The sequence below is a fragment of the Sus scrofa genome, chromosome 4, assembly GCF_054392235.1.
Source record: "Sus scrofa isolate SSC_HxYL_T2T_F1_AM1 chromosome 4, Sscrofa_HxYL_maternal_Yorkshire_Landrace_v2.0, whole genome shotgun sequence".
In the NCBI taxonomy this organism is placed as follows: Eukaryota; Metazoa; Chordata; class Mammalia; order Artiodactyla; family Suidae; genus Sus; species Sus scrofa.
Genome location: NC_139386.1, coordinates 112,642,204 through 112,648,203, shown reverse-complemented (window position 1 = coordinate 112,648,203; position 6,000 = coordinate 112,642,204).

Sequence of the window (6,000 nt, the reverse complement as noted above, 5' to 3'; positions counted from 1 at the left end):
TGTATACCTAATTACACAATTATCCATTCTATTTTTTTTAATAGGTCAGGATTAGATTTATTGAGAGAGATAGACAAAGTGTGGGCCATCTCAGAAGGCAAGTGCGGCCTGGAAAATATACATTCCACAGATAGGATGTGGTGTGTCTCAAAAGGCGGGAGAGTGGCCCTGGGAGAACACACTCCACAGACAGAGTGTGGACAGTCTCAGAAGGTGAGTGGCCCTGGAAACATGAGGTGGTGATTTTTTTATGGGCTGGGTAATTTTATAGGCTAATGAGTGGGTGGATTATTTCACCCCTTTGGGGGAAGAGGCGGGAATTTCCAGGCATTGGGCCACCACCCACTTTTTGCCCTTTTATGATTAGCCTACACACTGTCCTGGTGCCTGTGGGTGTGTCACTTGGCTAATGTATTACAATGAGCGTATAATGAGCCTCAAGGTCTACTGGGAGTTGAATCTTGGACCTAGTTGGGTCAAATCAGTTTTTGTCGTATCTTCAATGACTCTGTCATTCTTCTTCCTTTTATTTTATTTTTTGCCTTTTTAGAGCCACACCCACAGCATATGGAAGTTCCAAGGCTAGGGGTCAAATCAGAGCTGCAGCTGCTGGCCTGCACCACAGCAACGCAAAATCTGAGCCTTGTCTGCAACACACACCACAGGGCAATGCTGGGTCCTTAACTCACTAGTGAGGCCAGGGATTGAACCTGCACCCTCATGGATACCAGCTGGGTTTCCTTACCTCTGAGCCATGACGGGAACTCTTTTTTTTTTTGGTCTTTGTCATTCTTTAAAGTTTGTACTTTGCCCCCTTCCCACCTGTTTCATCCCCCTCTCAGAGACTTTACTCCTATATTCTTACGAGAAGCAGAAGGGCAACAGTCTGTCTTCAGTAGCTGCTTCAGTGCTGAGTAGGGGCATTGACCCTGCCTGTCTGAGCATAAAAATCTCTGGATGCCTGATCCAGGAGCCCCAAGTATCCATTCTTTTTTGATGGACTTTCAGGCGCTTTTGAATGTGAATCCAGTCGTCTGGTATATCAGCCCCCAGCACTCCCAGCTTTGTGTCATCAGAAACCTGGATGATTACATCATCTCTGCCTACACAAATCATCGACTTTTAACTGTTTGACAAGATCAGACAGATTCGTGTCAGCCAAGTAGAGATCTTCCTTCAGGTTAACCTTACGCCATTAATAAATATTATTTGGGCAAAGTTGTCCCAGTAGCTAAAACTGTAGCTATCTGTAGTATCATTGAGCATACATTTCTGCACTTTATCCAAATTAACAATTCTTTAAAAAAAAAAAAAAAAAAGGAAGGAAGGAAGAAAAACAAGTAATTCTTGAAAGTCTGCTGTGTTCCAGATACTGACTGGAGCTAGAACAGTGAACAAAACAGATCGGATTCATATCCTCATTGAATTTACATTCTAGCTGATGAGACAGATGTAAACAAACAATTTAGATAAATTTAGGTGCATGAGAAAAAGTGAAACGGTGACAGGATGGGAAGTAATGAGGAAGCAGGCATACAGCTTTAGAAGGGGCTGGCCTCACACAGACTGAATATAACATTCCTTGCAAGGGGAACAGCTAACACAAAAGCCCTGAGGAGAGAATGAGCTTTAAGAAGCAGGAAGACCAAATTGTCAACAGAAGCAAGTGGAAGAGAGGTAGGCAGGAGCCAGATTTTCTAGGTTCTTGAAGTCCTTTTATTCTAAATGTAAATGGTGAGCAGGATAAGGGGGTACAACACTCAGATGAGTGTTGTGAGAATAACTTGATGCCCAGAGGTGAAGAGCGTGGTCTGCAAACGGCCTTAAGCTGATAGCTTTTCCAGCCTCTGCCTCAACTGCAGACAGCCTTTGTGGAACAAATCACCTCCGTGACTAAGTGAGTGGCCCCGGACATTTCTGACCAACAATATATTTTATTTTATTTTTTTTAAGGGCTGCACCTGCGGCATGTGGAAGTCCCAGGCTAGGGGTCCAATCGGAGCTACAGCAGCCGGCTTAAGCCACAGCCACAGCAACACTAGATCTGAGCCACACCAGTGACCTACACCACAGCTCGAGGCAACACTGGATCCTTAACTCACTGAACAAGGCTAGGGATTGAACCCGTGTCCTCATGGACGCTAGTTGGGTTTCGTTTCCGCTGAGCCACAACAGGAACTCCAACAATACTCATTTTAGATCCCTGAGGGGTTGGTCCTCTTTGCTGGGTCTGTATCTCTGGTTTCTTCCTCTGCCCAGGCCTGCTTGGTGTTCCTTTCTTTTCACAGGTGTTAAATCCTAATAAACATCTTGGATCCCCAACTCAGATTCCACACTTGTGGAAACTCAAACTTGTGGCAAGTTGGAAGCTGTTGAAGGATTTAAGGCAAAAATCTAAATGATGTGACAGTTTTTAGATCACTCCAGCAACTTCCTATCGAGAGAATGGACTGTGCAAGGGAAAAATGAAAACAGTTCCGGGCAGTCTACAGATCAGGATCTGGCACTTTCATCACTGATCCCTGGTTCAATCCCTGGTCTGAGAACTGAGATCCCACATCTAGCTGCTGTATGCAGTGGCCAAAAAAAAAAAAAAAAAAAAAAGAGAGAGAGAGAGAGTAACAATACCCAAGATAGAGATGGTGGTGACCTGATCTGAGGAGGAAACAGGTAATAGGGAGAAGTGGGTAGATTTTGGCTGCAATTGGTAGTAGAACTGCTAACTGTAGTTCATCCCAAGTGTGTTGATCAACTGTCTTGCTAAAAACAAATTTAGTGTGTCCTTGGATTTCTTTAATCTACCTGTCCAATGATTACTTCAAAAAAAGGAAATGTCTAGTCACTTATGATGGAGCACGATAATGTGAGAAAAAAGAATGTATACATGTATGTGTGACTGGGTCACCATGCTGTATAGTAGAAAATTGACAGAACGCTGTAAACCAGCTATAATGGAAAAAAATAAAAATCATTATATAAAAAAAAAGGAGGGGAAAGGGAAACAGCAGGGAATAATAAAAAAAAGAAACCGCATTTAACAGCATTAGTTAGTGTGTGAGATACCACCCCTGGTTACCTGGACAGTGTCATTCTTGCCCTCTGCATCGTGTTTACTTTTCTGGCTGTCTTGGTCTTTACTCTGTTCCTCCAGCATGCCGAGTTTATTGCTGTCTCATGCCTTTCTCACGTGTGGTTTTCAGATTTCTGTGTAGCAATACTTCCTATCTAAATTCTCTTTATCTGCAGGGCTACCATTAACGCTGCTTGTTCAGAGAGGATTCCTCTAGCACTGCCCCCTCCTGCAGTGAAGCTTGTTCCTCTAATTATGTTCTCAAACGAATCCCTGCATTTTCTTTCACAGCACTTACCACAAGTTGTAACTATGCTGTCATTTTTGTTAATGTTTGTTTTCTTTACTAGAGTTCCACAAAGGGCAGAAAAGTGCCTGTTTGTTTCTGCTTCATTCCTAATGCCTTGCACAGTGACTGGGATCTAGTAGGTGCACAGTAAATATTTATTCAATGAACGAACCTTAGTGGACATAAGTTAGCACCTTGGGTCAATTCCTTTAAGTGCTCATAAAACATTTTTTAATAATCCAGCCCAAATCTTCCAGGGATCACTGAAGATTTTAAGACCATTGTTTTTTTTTTTTTAATTTTCTTTTGTTTAATTTTTTATTATAATCAGACCATTGTTTTTAAGATGTCATTTTTTTCCACATAAAAAACTTGGGGGAGTAAAATTTATGTATTAATGAATGTAATTTTAAAGTCATACCAAATATAAACAAAACAAAACAAAATAAACACCTTGCTCTACTCTCTAGTCTCTCTAGATAGGCAACTATTTTAAACTAAACATGTTTGGTCAGTTCTCTATCTTTAAAAGAAGTCTTTTTTCATAGGAATCAGTACATTTCACTTACCCACTTTCAATAATTTTATAATATTTATGGAATTTCCTGGTAGCTCAGTGGGTTAAGAGTCCAGAATTGTCACTGCTGCAGCTTGGTTTGCTGCTGTGGCTCGGGCTTGATCCCTGGGACTTCCACATGCCTCAGATGTGGCTAAAATAATAATAATTGTTATAATGTTTCTATTTGTGGTTTGCAAGCATTAGCACTTTCTTTCATTATCTCTCAGTACTGCTATTAGAAATCCTGAAGTGTTCAAAATGGTGCAATATCTCATATAAGTTCAAGTTCCCCTCGGTGGTATTTCAATTATCTTAACTATGTCTGTTATTCCTCTTCCAACATGAAAACTACCTTTCTTTTTTTATTGAGCTAAAACTCACCATAAAATTTATCTTTTAAAATAGTACCTTTCAAGAGTTCCCTGGTAGTTCAATCCCCTGGGAACCTCCATATGCCGTGGATGCTTAAGCCATAATTAATTTTTTGTTTTGTTTGTTTGCTTTTAAGGGCCATACCTACGGCATATGGAGGTTTCCGGGCTAGGGCTCTAATTGGAGCTACAGCTGCCAACCTACATCACAGGCACAGCAATGCCAGATCCAAGCCGTGTCTGCGACCTACACCACAGCTCAGGGCAATGCCGGATCCTTAACCCACTGAGCGAAGCAAGGGATCAAACCCGCAACCTCATGGTTCCTAGTCGGATTTTTTTCCGCTTCGCCATGACTCACACTCCCATAATTGATTTTTTTTTTTTTGTTTTGTTTTTTGTTGTTGTTGTTGTTGCTATTTCTTGGGCCGCCCCTGCGGCATATGGAGGTTCCCAGGCTAGGGGTCGAATTGGAGCTGTAGCCACCAGCCTACGCCAGAGCCACAGCAACTCGGGATCCGAGCCGCGTCTGCAACCTACACCACAGCTCACGGCAACTCCGGATCGTTAACCCACTGAGCAAGGGCAGGGACCGAACCCGCAACCTCATGGTTCCTAGTCGGATTCGTTAACCACTGCGCCACGACGGGAACTCCTGATTTTTTTTTTAATTAAAAAAAAAAGCATCTTTAGGGTGCAGTTTGCAATAACAAAGCGGAGACTCTGGGAGTCAGTGAAAACTGTGAAGGGACATTTGAATCCACTCATTCAGGAGTAAATAATGGCTCCTGATTACATTTTCAATAGAGATCGAGACCAAATTGTTGAAAGTTAAGAGGTGAAGATAACCACCAGGGCAGATAATTTATTAGAGGAGTTTGCCAAAGACTGGTAGAAAGAGGACGGAATATTTAAAGAGCAGCAAAATTAGGCACAGGCTTTATTCCAACTTGGAAAGGCACAGACAAAACAGGTGTAAGGTCTGCCTCTTTAGCTATTTTGAAAAACAGCTGATTAAGAGTGGAGAGTTAGGAGTTCCCATTGTGGCTCAGCAGAAATGAATCTGATTAGCATCCATGAGAACGCAGGTTTGATCCCTGATCTCACTCAGTGGGTTAAAGATCTGGCTTTGCTGTGATCTGTGGTGTAGGTTGCAGATGCAGCTTGGATCCGGTGTTGCTGTGGCTGTGGTATAGGCTGGAGGCTACAGCTCCAATTAGACCCCTAGCCTGGGAACCTCCATATGCCGCAGGTGTGGCCCCGAAAAGAGAAAAGACAAAAAAAAAAAAAAGGAGTTCCTGTCGTGGCGCAGTGGTTAACGAATCTGACTAGGAACTATGAGGTTGCAGGTTCGAACCCTGGCCTGTTCAGGGGGTTAAGGATCCGGCGTTGCCGTGAGCTGTGGTGTAGGTCACAGATGCGGCTCAGATCTGGCGTTGCTGTGGCTGTGATTTGACCCCTAGCCTGGGAACCTCCATATGCCGTGCCATGGGGGCGGACCTAGAAACGGCGAAAAGGCAAAAAAAGAGTTGGCGGCAGCCTAAGACAGCTTCTTGACCATTTCCTTTTAATTGTCCTACTTTGTAAAAAGGGAGTGAAGGTAAGGGTCCTCTTAAATTGTGCTCTTGCGTACCACCTGACACCAGCCAGAATGGCCGTCATCAAAAAGCCTACAAATAATAAGTGCTGGAGAGGACTGGAGAGAAGGGAA